We start from the raw sequence: 16,692 nt of genomic DNA, 5'->3' as shown, positions 1-16,692 counted from the left end.
AAAAATAGTAATGATGAGCTTCGGGCTACTAGTTCCATTGTACTTCTCAAACTTTAGCATTTTGAACTTGTAAGGGAGTACTAAATCAGAACCAGGCTCAAATTCTTTAGCATCCATCCATAGTAGCTCTCCGCACATTCCATCGCTCTAATTTCTCTTCCAGCCATTTGTACTTTTCCTCTAGCTGTTTTGGCAACTCATCACTCATTTTCTCCTTTCCAGTCGTTTCATCGAAGTCAGGGATAGCAGGATTAACAAGGTTGGCTCTGGGGTTAGAACTTGATCCTGCCTGAAGATTCATTAGCGTTGCAGCGTCGTCTTGAAATTGCTGAGGATTAATGGTAACAACAGACCTACGCGGGTATATCTCAACTTACTGGGGGTAAAGTCTAGAGGATAGACAGGTCCCTCATTGTCCTCTTATTCAATATTGAGCACAGAGCCTTTTCCTTTATCAGTTCCCTTGCTCATCCATTGAGCTAACTGAGCCATCATACTCCCTTGAGAGTCTATCATTTTGTCTATCATTTTTTGCTGCTCATTCATTTGTCGTTGAAGCTGCTCTACATTTCTTTTTGAAACTGCTCTAGCTTTTCCATCCTTTGATCCATGTCCCTAGTTTTATATCGAGTATCGTAGCAGTGTGTGGTGGGTTGGTTGGTTCCAGATTAACTGAGGAATGATTTATATCAATTAGAATCTTTTAGTGGACTTTAATGCTTATGATATCATGTAATACGAATGCATGAAATGAATGCATAAAGTGACGTTGATTCTGATTCAATTCCATTTAGAGAACTTTACTAGAAAACAAATCTCTTTACATAAAATGATATTTATACGGCCTTGCCTCATAGGCGAAGACATTCGATCCTCTTCTTCATTCGAGCGTTACCACTTAAAAATTATCATCCATTCATCTTATCACAGTGTGGCTTAGGTACCCCATCCATCTCCGGCACACACCATATTTTTCATTTTTTTTTTTTTCGCACTATTATCAAGAAACCCATTTCTTAGACAAACTCTCTATTTAGCAACGAACGTAATAACACATCTTTTTTATGATGAAATGAAATGTATGTAGCAATCAAAATAAAACACAAAAATCAATATCAATATAAACAAGAATATAATCAAGAAAGAGTAAAAACCTACTAGGATATCTACTAGGGTTTAGTATAGTTCTACCTAAGGGGATTCCTAAATTCATTATATGAAGTTCGATTCTAGGGCAAAGGTACCCGAACCAGCAGATTCCTCGATCTTCACCCATTATAAGCTCATAGGACCGATTCAGTCAGGGGAATACATTTCCCCTATGGCTGTACAGAGATGAAAATCTCACGAAGATATAGGTACGGATGTATCCCGAAGCAATCCACTACCCTACACGGAGGTGAAAACCTCACGAAGGCATAGCTTCTTACTCCTCACTTAAAGGGTAAAATTGTTCAGCTCATGAAATGTATAATGCAAACAATATTTAAACAAGATAATGAATGATGTCATGAGTTTTTATAAAAAATATTTTCTCGACTATAAGACAGAATTAATCAATTTGTGGCTCGACTCTCTTAAGTTCCCCAGTGGAGTTGCCAAGCTGTCGAAACCATTGTTTTTGGAAAAAAACAAAAATTTAGGTTGTCGATTTAAAAAATGAAAATTGGGAGTCGCCACCAATCTTTATTAAGGTGTGATTGGTCACCTAAAAATGACTTTGGTCTACAAATTTTAGAAAAACGGGTCCGGGAGTTGGTTACGTATGAGGAAGGATTAACCCCTCATTACGCCCAAAATTGTACCTAGTTAGTTAATTAATGTCTTAATGTCGAAAATTTGAAAATCGTAATCCTTAGCAAAACTTAAAACGTTACGTATTAAGACCCTTATCATTCAGAGAAATAAAATACCACACCCAATACGTAGGCATGACATTCTAATTTTCCCCAAAAATGAATTAGGGCAAAATACTAGTGCAATAAAATGTAAAAGAATCATTTTTTCAGATTAGAAATCGCGGCCCAATACGTTAGGGCACAATTCCTCTAAAATCCCAAACTCGAATATTTCTTTATTATTTTTTTTAAAAAATATTCATTTCGAGAAATCAATGCGTCACATCCAATACGTTAGGACACAACGTGTTGAATTCCCAATAATGAGTTCTTATTTTTTGATAAAGAGAAATCCTCGATTGTTAGATTTTAAAAAAAATGGAACCAATATGTTAGCTCAATTCCTTAGAAATCCTAAATACGAGTATTACCTCTATTTTGAAGCTTTTTTTTAAATAAGAGATAGGGTAATGTATTTGAATATGTGATGAATGCCCTTAAACAAATATCAATATAAATACAACAATTTCATAAAAAATATGAATAACAAATAATAAATAAAAAATGACGTGCAAAATATCAAATAAAGCAAATAAAAAAAAATAGCAACATAAATTAATAAGCGAATAAAAATAACATGTACACATAAAAAAATACATAAGTTTTAAACAATTAATATAATATTAAAATTAATTAAATAAATTAAATATGTGTATATAAAATATAAGTATGCGAAAATTTTAGTATAAAAAACATAAATACATGCTTAAATATACATATAAAAAATAATAATAATGCATATGAGAATATAAATAAAATTAAAGAATACAATTGCATTATCAAAATATTGATTTTAAAGAAATATGAAAATGGACTAAATGGATCGCCAGTAAAGATCCGGGGTAAATCGTAAATAAATAAAGTCTGGAGGACTTAATGAACGCTCAATTACATAAAGGGGCTGGAAGGGCAATTTTCCCTTCTCCTCTAAACGAGTCGTTCAAATAGACCAAATGAATAAAAATAAATAAAAGGGTAAATTAAAAAAATAATTACAAAAACATAAAAGGCGGAGGGGCTAAATAAAAAAATAAATTCGCAGTGGTATCACCTTCTCCTTTTTTTTAAATCGTAAATAAGTAAAAAATAATAAAAAAAAAAATAGTAAGCCACCTTTAAAAACTGCCAATCGTTCTCTTTTTTATTTCTCATTTTTTCTTCTTCCTTTTTTACAATGAAGGGAGAGGCCTCTATTTATAGTTGAGCCTCCCAAATCCAACGGTACAGATCAATTACATCAACGCTGAGATAAAGGGTATCTACAAATTAAATCTCTAAGATTACAAAATCATATCTTCTAAGATTGCATATCATATCTAAGATTATATATCAATCTAAGATTGCATATCCCTGAAGATATGTTTCCATAAGCTTGTAGATGGACTTCAACATTTTCAAGTAATGGCAATTCCGATCGGGCAAAATGATATTACTTTGGGGCTTTTCAAGTAATTAGGTCGGATTAATTTCAGGTTTTAACATTTTTATTTGAGATGAGCTTTGGCAAAATTTTAAGCTCATTTTAGACCTAATCAAACCCAACCGAAATTTTTACTTGACGCAAGTCAACCTATAGATAACCTAATTTCAAAAATAAAACTATATTTGTTGTACCCTTATGCAAGTCCTTCTAACCTTTCGAAAAGTATCGTAAACTTAAACCTCGAACGAGTATATTAAACGTTTGAAAGTGTATCAATACAAAAAAAATTAAATTAAAAATTAATTTTTTTATAAAAGTTAAAAATTTAGTATACATTCGAGCGTAGGGTAGATTTTTTGGATAAGTCCTTTGTGTAAAGTTAGTTTTTAAATGGATTTTATATCAAATTCCTTTTAATTCGTATGGTTTAAGAAAAGAAAGGATGATGATGGAGATGAAGATCTTAATGATGTTCACAAACACTCTAAACAAAAGGTAATGCACATTATTTTTGTCTGGAACATTTTCCTATTTATTTTCGCTTAACATATATTATTTTTCTCATCTTAATATTTTTTTAATCACGATATTTAAATTATTTTATTTTTAAAAATGGTTATTTTCGTCGGTCAAAATATTAGTCTAATAATTAACGGTGTGTTTGATTCATTAAAATAGAGTGAAAATGCGATGCACATGCACACACTGTAAAACCATAAAATTGTTAGTTGCTAGAATCACGTTGTACAGGAGATTAAGAATGTACCTGAAATGACTATTTATCTTTAATAAAAATAATAATTTATTATTTTTTAATTTGTTAAATAAAATGTTATTGAAAACATTTATCTAAAAGATAATAAATATTTAAAATTACTTTTTATTAATGTTTAACACTTTACATTTCAACAATATATTTAAGCATTAAAAATTATGTTCTTCATCATCTGTCTCTCACCTCCCTCGTTCTCACCGCATCACTTCATCTTCTTCTTGAAAAATGAAATTGTTGATGGATATTTCTATGAAAGAAAGAAGGAAAAAAACTCAAAAAGGGAAATATTGGAAGAATAATGCTGCACGTAATAAGCACTCAAACGGTGAAACTTGTCATGAGCAAAACAATTAACCAAACAATTGGAAATAGTGGGCCCAACGAATAAGAACAACGCCTACCTTATTACATCCACCCTAAGTCATTTAAAATAAAATAAAATATGCCATAAATATTTATATTTTTAAAAATTTAAATTTTAAATTTTATTTCTATATTTTTATTTATTTTTAAAATTTATATTCAACTGTTAACACTGTTAATTTTTTTGTTAGAATCAAGTTCGTTACAATATTATTTTTTAATTACATAGCTATCAAATGAGCATTTTTTACATAAAATATCGCAACAATAAACTTAACAATATTAATAGTTGGACCTACATGTTGAATTTGAAAAGTAGAGGGGCTAAAGTCCTAAGATAAAATTATAAGGACTAAATTCTAAATTTTTAAAAGCACATGGATTTATGACATATTGTAACCTAAAAAAGACTTAACCCACAAATCAGTATTAAACTATACTATTTTTCCTAAGATGGTATCTAAACTATTCTTTTATTATTCATTTTACACAAAAATGTTATATCTATTAAAAATTTTGGCCAATAATAGACTTTCGTGTTATATGATTTTTAAAAAAAATACTTCTTTTATTTCTTTTACATTAATTCTCTTTCTCTCTCTATTTTTTTTCCTTTATTCTTTATAATATCTGACAATGCTATAACCATACTCGAAGTTCGCCTTTCCAAGATCAGGATATTGGTGGTTAGTTTTATTCAAATATGTCTGCTTATTGATCTGAAGGGATTGAAAAATTATTTCATCGATTAAAATCAATGTTCTCAGAATCAAACTGACTAATTAAAGTAGATGGGAACTAGTTAGGGTATCGATCTCAAGACAGGGTAAACCGATTAATTCACAAATTGATACAAACTAATTGAACTAATTTTTAAAATATTTTATTTTATAAATTGATTGAACCTAAAGTAGTTTAGATACCACGTGATAAAGCATGATTGTTATCATTATTGTTGGTGGTAGGGGTAGAGTCGGGGAATGATGTTTAAATTTAGGTTATGTTGAAAGGTTCTCATTCATACTCCCTCAACGTTTTGTGCAGAGTAGCTTATAATTTGACTACCGAACATTTAAAAGGTGATCCGGTGATGGATGGTATAGGATGCTGAAAAATGGACTCTCTTTTGGAATGTCATTGGTGGTATCGTGCTAAAGTGTGTTATTTCTTTATTCTTCTTTCTATTGTTATTGTAGTATGTTAGACAGAGGTGAAATCAAAAAAAAAAAATTGGAAGGGTTCAGGTTAAATTGTATCGTAAAAAATAATTTTATTATTTTAATGATGTATATCTTTATAAATTTAAATGATTAAATTAAATTTTTATGAGCGTAAAATATTATTTATTATTATTAATTTAAAATTTATAAACTATAAACGAGCTTCAATAAAAAAATTCTATTTTAAAAACATCGGAACCAATAACTATTTAATCAAAGAAATTTCATTAGCTACCATAATACTGATTTAGTTTGTTAGTTGTGTTTGATTCAACTATTGTCAAAACTTACAATTTAAGCTAGTTAAGTCATGTTACTCTTTTCTTTCTTCTGGCTCTATTGTAGTAGAGGATTTGATTGAAGTACTTGCAAAAAGATTTTAGTGCCACCAAAAAGAGATAAAAAATTGATGTTTTCGAAAGATAATATATCTGATCATGGTTGGGTCAGGTTAGATTCAGGCCGATACAAAATTTTAAGTTTGTCATTTAAGTTCAGGTTCAATCTGACTTGAAAATGGGCTTAAAATTTGTCAAGCTTAGCCATATTAAAAATGTTAAACTTGAGTCAGATTCAGGCCAACCATAATTTTTTTTAATTTTTTATATAAAAACAAATTAAAAAGATATAACATCAAATATATTAAAATAAATGTTTTCAATAAATAAAAATACAAAACAAATATAAGCATGTATTCGGGTCGGTCGAGCTAAAACAAATTTACTCGAGGCTCAACCTGTTTAAAACGAGTTATCCAAGCCTATTTTCAGGCTTATTTGTCCAAACCTTCCCATTTTTAAATAAACCCTAAACCTAGGCGATTAACCCGACTATGATCAAACTATTAGACAACATCATTAATGATATATTTTATCAAAATTTTGGACTTTTAGCACCTTTTTTCTTTGATTAGCTTCCCAAAATTAATTTTGGGTCTATTTAAATTAGTAGCTGAGTTGCAGTCCCAAAATTGAATTTCTTACTCGGAAAATTCAATGGTAGTTAAAATGAAGGAAAGTGGGTGTTATAGAAAAAGCAGAAAATTTTGGTGTAAGAAAAAATGAAATGCTGACATGTGTGGCATAATATTATTGAATGGGATACTATCCTATGTGGTGGGGCAGTTTACATATTAGTTTTAGTTTTAATTCTCGTATGGATATTGTTATCAATACAGTAGAATGTGAATTTGAGTGCGCTAAAACGTAATATCCTTCTATTTATAGGTTGGGGAGAGACTTTGAGTAGTTATAAGTATTGTGTTAAAAATAGCAGATATTATGAGATTGTTCAAAAAAATTCTCTATTATAGTTAAATTAGAAATTTAATATTTATATTTTAACTTCTCATTTAATTTGTTCCTATATTTTTATAATATCATTAATTAGTCTAATAGTTAATATCAGTAACTTTTAATTAAAATTTATCTAATTTTATGTAATTTTAATGTCCTAAATGTCTTAGAGACTAACACATATTTTATGTTTGATATTGTCATAATTTTATCCCTTTACTTATATATATATATATATTTTTTTTTTTTGAGAAATTATCAGGTTGGACTTTATTATTGAAACAAAATAAATGAACAAGGCTCAAGCCTGCACTGCCGAGCCCAAACCCGTTTTCAAATAAAAAGGAAATAAATAAACTAAAAAAATAAAACATATTAAAACTAATCTAAATAGTTAATATTGTTATCTATTTCAATTACAACGATGATGTCATTTTTTAAGAGCACTATTCCAGCAAGAAATTTACTTTATCACGACGAGTTCAAATTTACATAAACATTTCAATGTTATTTTTTATTACATCATTATCGAGTGAATTTTTTTTATTTTTAAAATGTGACACCAATATATAAGATTTAGAACATATTTAAGCTTAAAATTTTACTCCATCAAATAATTTGAAATAGGTTGAGATTGAATCTAATTTTATTTTATCTTTCTTCTAAATTCATTTTTAATAACATTTTAACAATTTTGAAAATAGGTCGAGTTGGGTTGGTTAATATAAATTTTAAGCCAGTTTTTAGACGAGAAACGAGTCAAAATTTGTCCAACTAACCCAAATAAAATAATAATAAACACGAGCTCCGCCGCCCATATTGTTTTATATATTTTCATATAAAAATAAATTTAAAAGTATAATACGTCAAATATATTAAATACATTAAAATAAATGTTCCATAACAAATTGAAAATACATTAAAAAATCTTATAATTGAATAGCATTAAAATAGTTGTAACTTAGCAAGCAGATACTTCTAAAATAGTAGCAAAATTAATAATAAAACAAGAGATATAACATCCAAACAATAACAACAAAACAACAGTAAATAATACGGAAAAAATTTAGACAAATTCGATCCAGGCCAAAAAATTATACCTAAGATCTCGTCCGTTTTAAAAAAGGCATTATATTTGTTCAAACTTATTTTTCGAGCACAATATAAAATAAGTATACCAGCTAGAGGTGCTCATGGGCCGGGCGGCTTGGCCCGGCTCGACTGCCCGCCTAAAATATGGGAGGGTTCGGATAAAAATATAGGCTCGAAATATGGGTTGGGCAAAAAAATTGCTCGTTTAGAAAACGGGCTGGGCCCGGGCACCACTTTTTGGCCTGGGCCCGAGCCCGACCCAAATATAATAAATATATATATTTTTTATTTTTTATTTTTAAAATATTTTTATTTTTTATTTTTAAAATAAAATTTTGGTGTTTATTAAAAAAATAGGCCGGGCCGGGCTCGGGCTTATGAATTTTTCCAGGCCGAGCCTGGACAAAATTTTGACCTATATTTTGGCCGGGTTGACCCTAGAATGCAGATTAAAATTATTTTTGGACCCGATCCGGCCCATGAGCACCTCTAATACCAGCACAGATCCTCTTATTTTTAAGACTGACCTTTACGTCTCAACGGATACCCAGTTCATTATCAAATTTAGGGGTAGACGACATAAGGGCAATTTCTCAATGCCGACAAGAGAAACGTCCGCAATATCCAAGCACAATAATATTTCTAATTTCTATCAATAAGAGAACTATTATTAAATATAAAATCATCATTAATAATGAACACTCATAGTAATTTAAATATTTTATTAACTATTCATCTATGTTAGAGGTTTTTTTATTGTAATTTAAGTTATTTATTTTTTAATTATAAAAATATTGAAATGTATAAACATTTTATAATAAAATATACTTATAAAATACACTATCGTGGAATTTATTCTTATTTGATTTTAGAGGTAAAAGTATTCGGGAAGCCTTTATATTAGAAATTAAATTTTATTTTTCTTTTTTACTCGTAAAAATGAGTAAATTAGTCTATGTATATTAGATTAAAGAATAATATGTCTGTTAAAATTCCACTTATTTTATTGTTAAAAATTTGTCATCGTATGCCAGCACGAGGTACATGAAACACGTCACATGTAATATCCACGCCAGTTTTAACAATAAAAATGGATGAAATCTTTAATAAAGAGGAATAGTTGCTCTTTGATCTAACATACAGTGACTAATTTACTCATTTTTTAATAAAATAAACAAAATGCAATCAGACTCCTAATTAGACTTGTTCATGGTTTGAGCTACCCATCAAAGCTCAAGGCCCATTCTAATACTGGGAGGGTTTGGGATTGGACAAAAAATAATCTTGTTAACCAATTTTAAGTTATAATACAGTTATATTATGTTATCTTTATATATATCCGTGATTTATAACACATTAAAAAACCTTATACTAAATATAATACTATTCTAATATAAATATTAAATGATGTTAAGATAATTATATAAAATTTCTAATAAATAAAAAAATATTAAATACTAAATAAAATAATATAAATATTATTTTTAAAAATAAAAATAATATGAGTGGACTTAAGTAAAATTTTAAGCTCATATTTTAAACCAAACCGAATTTAAACATACATATAATATATTAATATCATATTTAAACTCGACTCATGAACGCTATTACTCCTAATACATAAATCTCTGTGACACCTTTCCTTATTTGAGAGAATCGAAGTTCTCGAGTTTTCAAAACAAAAAGAAAAAATGATAGTAGCATTTGATGATTCTTTATTTGTAAGCATTTGTTGTTATTAATTTTAGGGATGTCGGTAGCCTCTTCAAGAGGAAGCAACCCATCTGCTCAAAGCTACAATAAATTTTTTTTTTTTAAACATGCAACGAAACGACAAACAAAATATGGAATCCTAAACAATTGTGAGTGCATTATTACTCTTGAATATATGTACTATAAATAATTTATATAATATAATTTATTAAAAAAGTATATATATTTAATGGCCATTTATACATGATAGTAAGTCAATATATAAACCATTATGTTAGTGTAGTAGTTTGTTGGCCATGTGAGGTGGGTTCGGCTTGCCCCATACATCATCACAAGTTTAAATCTAATTTTGGTGATTTTTTATTTAAAAGAAGTCAATAAATCATCATTGGAACATGTTACGTACAGTGAAAATGAAATGATTAAGTTTATATAACGGTAGTTAAGAGTTCACAAATATATCCTCCTCAGTTTCTTCAATGCCCCACACCTCTAATCATCATTCCTTCATTCTGCAACATTTATGCTCTTTATTCCCTTATTACCAAAGTCAAACCTCTTAATCTCTATTTCTTTTGAGGAATACAATTAAAATTTTACCCTGAATCATCGACCGATTGAGTCTCGGTTCAATTAGTATTGATATTGTTGTCAATGCAGAAAAAGTAGATTCAAGTGATTTAATCAAATTTACTAATTTATTGATTTTAATAATTTGTTTTCTTTTCCTAAAATCACCATCATCACAGTTTCCCTTTATTCCACTTTTCTCTTTTCTTTTTTCTTCTTCTTTTATCTCCAGACAAATAAATAAAGTTGTTTTTTTGGGGTCTATTTATCTTCTTTAATAAGCATCCTATAAAGTTTTCTGCTTGCTAAAGCACCATGAAAAAAAATCTAATGTGATTTTATTTTATTTTTTAAATATGACAAAATTTCATTATAAACAAAAGGGTTACAATTAAAAAAAAAACCATCAGTTTCGAGTCTTTGAACGAATCTAGATTTTTGTGATTCTTATACACATCCTTACAAATTCATGAAACCCTACACCCATATTAAAATATTAATTTATTTCTCGATTACTAAAAATTTCTTATTTTATTAATAATCAAATCCATTTAAGTACATTTACATTCTAATTATCATTATTATTATATATATGCCCTTATGAATTTAAAGAAATCTAGAACAGGGTAAAGGGGATCGGAATTAAATTATATATTTTATGATAGAAAAAAATTACGATTTCACCATTTAATAGTCTATGTTTTTATAAATTTTTAAGAATTAAATTAAAATTTTATCATTTTGAGGGGCCAAAATATAATTTTATCACTACTAATTTAAAATTTTATAAATTATAAAGAATTCTATTTTAGAGAAATCGAGACCCCTGCCAGCCCCGGCTCTGCCCCTATTCTAGAAGTGTGTAAAACAAATATGTTTTACTAAAATATATCTACTTGAATGTAAAATTAAAATTTAAGATTTATTTACATATACAGCAAAGAATATACAAATTATTTAAATAAAACGTTACATTTTATTTATTAGGGTAAGAAACTGTTACTATTTAAGCTTAGTATAAAATACATTTATCTCTATGGTTTTCAAGAATATTCATTTATTCTGTAAAAAAATTGAAGAAAATCTCTTAAACTCCCTTTAAAATAAATTTACTCAGCAATTTAAATAAAAATATAATTATTCTCTTTCATTCTTATTATTTATCTATGTATATTTAATTACCTAAACATTAATTTACTTTATCATGAAAATTATATTTGATTTCAATTAAATTAAGTATTTATATTTATATTTATTTTTTATATATTAATATAGAGATGAATTTACTATTTTATGAAATATTAATTAATTATCATTATTTATAATGTTTTATTAGAAAATTAATTAATTAAAATATAAGATTAAAAATAAAGAAAAAAATGAGTTTATGACCAAGTTATTGAATACAATTAAACTAAATTTTAAATATTTAGCATGTATTGCATAAAAATAAATAAATTAAAAATATAAAAACAATATATATTTATTATTGATAAATGTTTATCAAATAAAATCTCATCTAGTGAGGTATTGGCTTAATGACAATGTCAAGGCCCTAGGAACTTAATATCAATTTATGTGTACCATGTGTGAGAGTTCTTAGGTCACATTTATTCATATTTTTGTCCCACCAAATATAAGTCTTGTATATAGGGGTTTGGATATATTCTAATTATCAATTTAATTGAAAAATACATTATATTTAAACGATGATTATATTACAACATAATACTAATTAGATTTTATTATTTTAATTAAAAATATTGAATATAAATATTAAAGATAACAAGATTAAACAAATAAAATAATAATTATTTAGTAAAAATAAAATTATCCTTTTGTTTAAATTTTATTTACCAAATAAATGTTAAGCCTAGGGGCTTTAATACTTCTCTCTATTTATTATTAGGGTAAACTACATTTAACATCATTAAATTATTAGTAAGTTTACGTTTTGATCACTCAACTTTAAAAGGTTGCAAAACGGTCATTGAACTAACTGAACCATTCAAAATATATATATATATATATATTTAAGTCATTGGGTTGTTAAGGTTTCTTCTTTTTAAAGTTCAGCTAGCGAGCTCCAAGCGATGATTCTACGATCAATACAATGGATCAATACTCATCGATGAGTATAAGAACATTCCTTAGATTCAAGTCGAGACGATCAGTGTTTAAAATAGAAGAAGAAAGTTGTTTAGATTTTGGTTCGCAGATTCGTGACATTTAAAATTGTTTCATAAAAAAAGCTGAATTATAGAAAAGAAGAGAAAAGATTAGAACTTTCAATTCGTGCAGACGTTGCAAATAGAGAATGTCATGCGACAACAATTTTAATAATCAAGTGACTTAAATAAAAACTTTCGAATGATTCAGTGACTATTTTATAATTTTTCGAAGTTAGAATGTAGTTAGGTATAGTTTCTTCCATATTTCTTTATAGGTTGGCAAGTATTAATCACCCAAAAGGAAAACATAGTTTATTTGATAAAATTGATTGACATTGATAGCCTGAAGATGAGGGGGTGCATGCTCTATTGACTTTTATGAATCTTTTAGCTTTTGTTAGGGAAAAGGGAAAACACACTTTCAAAAGCCTTTGGCAAATGGTAATTACTATGTTAATTGTAGATTTAAAAATCTAAAAGAATGAGAAGAAAGTCTCTAACATTTATTAATTATGGTTAAAGTATGTTTTACTCCCTCTATTTTGATAAAATTTGAAATTTAGTCTTTATAATTGTTTCCTCTTATCTTTTCAATTTTAAAATAATCATAACCCAATCATTATACTTGTTAATATTTCCAGTCAAAATGCATCGGTATAGCATGTTAATTAGACAACATTCATATAACGTGGCATATCATTGACAGAAAATAAACATGTCAAGTTAAAAAAGTTGACAAATAACAACGTTAATAATTAAATTATAATTTTTAAATGGAAAAATAATCGGAAGATTTAGAATTTTGTTTTCTTTGTATATGAAAAGCCATGTGAGAACCGAAGAAGATTTAACTTTTAACATTTTAAGAATAACGACTAATTTCTTAAACTTTGCTAGTGCAAGGATTACTAGCACAATTTGACCTTTGATCAATCAATGTTCGAATAACTGACACTGTAGGCTTAAAGAGTTTATTATAAGATGAAAAAAAAGCAGATACTTTTAATTTGGTTTAATTATGACCCCAATCCCTTTACTCTTATTATATTTGAAATTTAGTTCATTTAGTTTTAATTATAGGAACGTAGCCTTGGCTAATTTAAAAACTAAAACCATTTGATAACATTATTAATGAATTTCAGTTACATTTTAATATTCAAATGTCTGATTTAAAAATTAATGTCTAGTTGATAATATATATTCAATTTAATAGAAGCTAATTAACAGTGTTGTCAATTGAATTTTAATTTTCACATTGGATAAGTAGAGAGATTGAATTCTTATAAATAGAAGTAGAGGGACCAAATTTCAAAAGTCTAAAGAATACAAGGACCGGAAGCACAATTACACACCCTTAAAATTTTACAGGCATTGCAGATTCCTTAAAAGTTGAAGTGGTTTCTCTCTATCTATAATATTCGTGTAAAGTGTAATTAATTTATACATTCTCACAAAAGAAGATTATGCATATACGTTTTTTTAAGTGTAAAGTTGAATCTTAAGATATGCTGTAACCACAAGATTATGCATAGTTTAAAGGGATAAATTATTTATACATAAAAATTAATTCAATGTGTACTTTGCTATATAATTTTTTATTTAGTGTAATTATAAATATAAAATTTATTTTCGGTTTTTACGTACATATAAAATTTTTATTTTGATTAGTTGTACGCGTATATATAGATATTAGATCATGACACACCAACAACGTTGATGAGAATATTATGTAACAAATTTATTAAAAATTGAAATAAAAAATAACTATGACTTTGGTTGAAATGATAAAAACGATTTAATAGAAGTTACGGTGATTTGTGTTCAAATCTCACAAGTCTCATCGACTATATATATTTTTCTAGATTTATCAGAATATTAAAAGACTTAAATACTCTCGAAATAATATTTGTTGTTTTGTGAGAGGAGTTTTTTTTTGTTTTTGTTTTTGTAATTTACAACTAAGTTGGGATCCGATTAAAGGGTAACACCAACTTAATCAAAACTTAATATATAATGTAGAAGATATACATCCGTTTATTTCATAGTGGACGAATGATAATGGTGTTAGTGGTTTATAAATATTAAATTAAATCAAAATTTTATTTACGAAAATACATAAAATCAAAAATTATAATGATGCTGCACATTAAACAAAAGTTGATATATAATTTTAAAATTTATCTCAATTTTTAAATTAAAAAAATCCGTTAAGTATATACTTAAAATTGTGAGATTTATACAAATACAAATATTGTTATGTATGAAATATAAATATAAAGTTCAAAATGTGTTGTTAGTTCGTAAAATTTGAGATTTAATTATTGCACTTTAAAATTAGAAATTAAATGTTTTTACTTTTTGAATAAAAAAATATTAGTTTAATAATTAATGCCGTTTTTGTTTTCCATTAAAAAATTGCCAACTTGGCATATTTATAGAGAATAGTTTAATTAATAAATTTGATAAAAATAATATTATTAATAATTGGGTTAATATTTTTAAATTAAAAAAGTGAAAATATTTTTTAAATAGAGATTAAACCTTAAAATCGTTAAAGTAGAAGGATTGAATTGATATTTCAACCAAATATAAATATACACACAAGGAGCAAAGATTGAATCGATACCAACGTCGGTGAGCCATGCATATACACCGATGACTTTTGTTAAAGGCAACAGCTCACATGATGGCATATATAAATTTATACTGACAATTTACCTTTTATAGATTAAAGAAATAAAGTAAAAAAATAATAATTAAAGGTAAGGGCTTGTGAAGTTTTGTTATTTATATCTCTCAAATTTTGGTTGAAATGAACTTAACAACTTCCTTAAATAACGACAATTATTTTAATAAATTTACAATTATTTTAACATGTGACATAATTTAATATATTATGCAAATATTCAATCAGTTTAGTATTGTTTTTTATCCAAGTTTTGTTTTTTTATTTTTTAAATTTAATCAGTGAGTTTTGATGAATTCATAAAACGAAAATTTTTTATATTAGAGAAGAGTTAATGAGATTACTGCAAACAAAAAGGGGTTGGAAGAAGAAGAGGAAGTGATGGATTACGGTTAAATGTCAAGACAATAATGATAGCATGATGAATGCTCCCAGAGCGAGACAACGGTAATGAAAGTACTAATTAGGCAAATCATATGTTATGTTAGGGCACATGTTTTCCAGGGAGGATAACTTTTTTTTCCTAATATAAGATTTAAGGACAAAATCTTATCAAACAGCTGTTCCTTACATTTTTATTTTCAGCTGCGTAAAACAGTCAAGTTACTCGCATATTCTTTAAACTTGTTTCTTTCAATAATTGTGTTTCTGTTATTAAATTATCCAATTACGGGTTTAAAGTGAAACTGGGAGTTTAATAATGAAAAAAAGTAGTCAGAAATTAATAATAGATGGAAGATTAACTTACTACCGTTGTCCAGAGAGGCTAAATTAAAAAGATTATGTTAATATTTGGAAATGAGTTGATAGTTGATTGCTGATTGTAGTGGTTGGGTTTGATCAACTGATTCTATTAATTGATTTGGTCAACTGAAAATATTTGGTAAAATTAACTTATAGCTTAAAGCTGATATGTGTAAAATCACAAATAAATATATGACACATTTTATTTTAAATATTTATTTGTTTATAATACTTAGTTTTATCGGGTGAAATTATTGAAATAAAACACTATTATCAATGAATTAAAAATCTATTGTGGAAATTAATTAGTGAATATTTTTAAAATTTTAAATAAATAAATTCCTTAAGTTCTTTATTTGCAAGTATTGACCTCGTGGAAATTGATAAATATTAAGGGTTTTTGAGTAATTTTTGAGTAAATCGGACGTTATCCTATATATCTCATTCTTAATAAGGTATGAAAAAAGTTGTTCATCCTAGGTTTTAGCTCAACAAACGTTTGCAAACCTCCATTCATTAAACACTACAATTAGAGAGTTTAACTACTCAATCTTCTATTTGTGTCTAAATCAACTAAAAAAAGCCAAAAACTCTATTTAACAAACACTCCAATAATATTATTATTTAGGTTAAAATACACTTAAAGTACCTGTACTCTTCATATATTTAAAATTTAGTCCTTTTATTTCTTAAGAAATTTAGTCATTTTATTTTGTTAATATTCTTTTATTAAATTCAAGTT

Source organism: Gossypium hirsutum, chromosome D11 (assembly GCF_007990345.1).
Source record: "Gossypium hirsutum isolate 1008001.06 chromosome D11, Gossypium_hirsutum_v2.1, whole genome shotgun sequence".
NCBI classification, from domain to species: domain Eukaryota; kingdom Viridiplantae; phylum Streptophyta; class Magnoliopsida; order Malvales; family Malvaceae; genus Gossypium; species Gossypium hirsutum.
The sequence above is the reverse complement of the archived record's forward strand: the minus strand, read 5'-3'. Positions refer to the sequence as shown.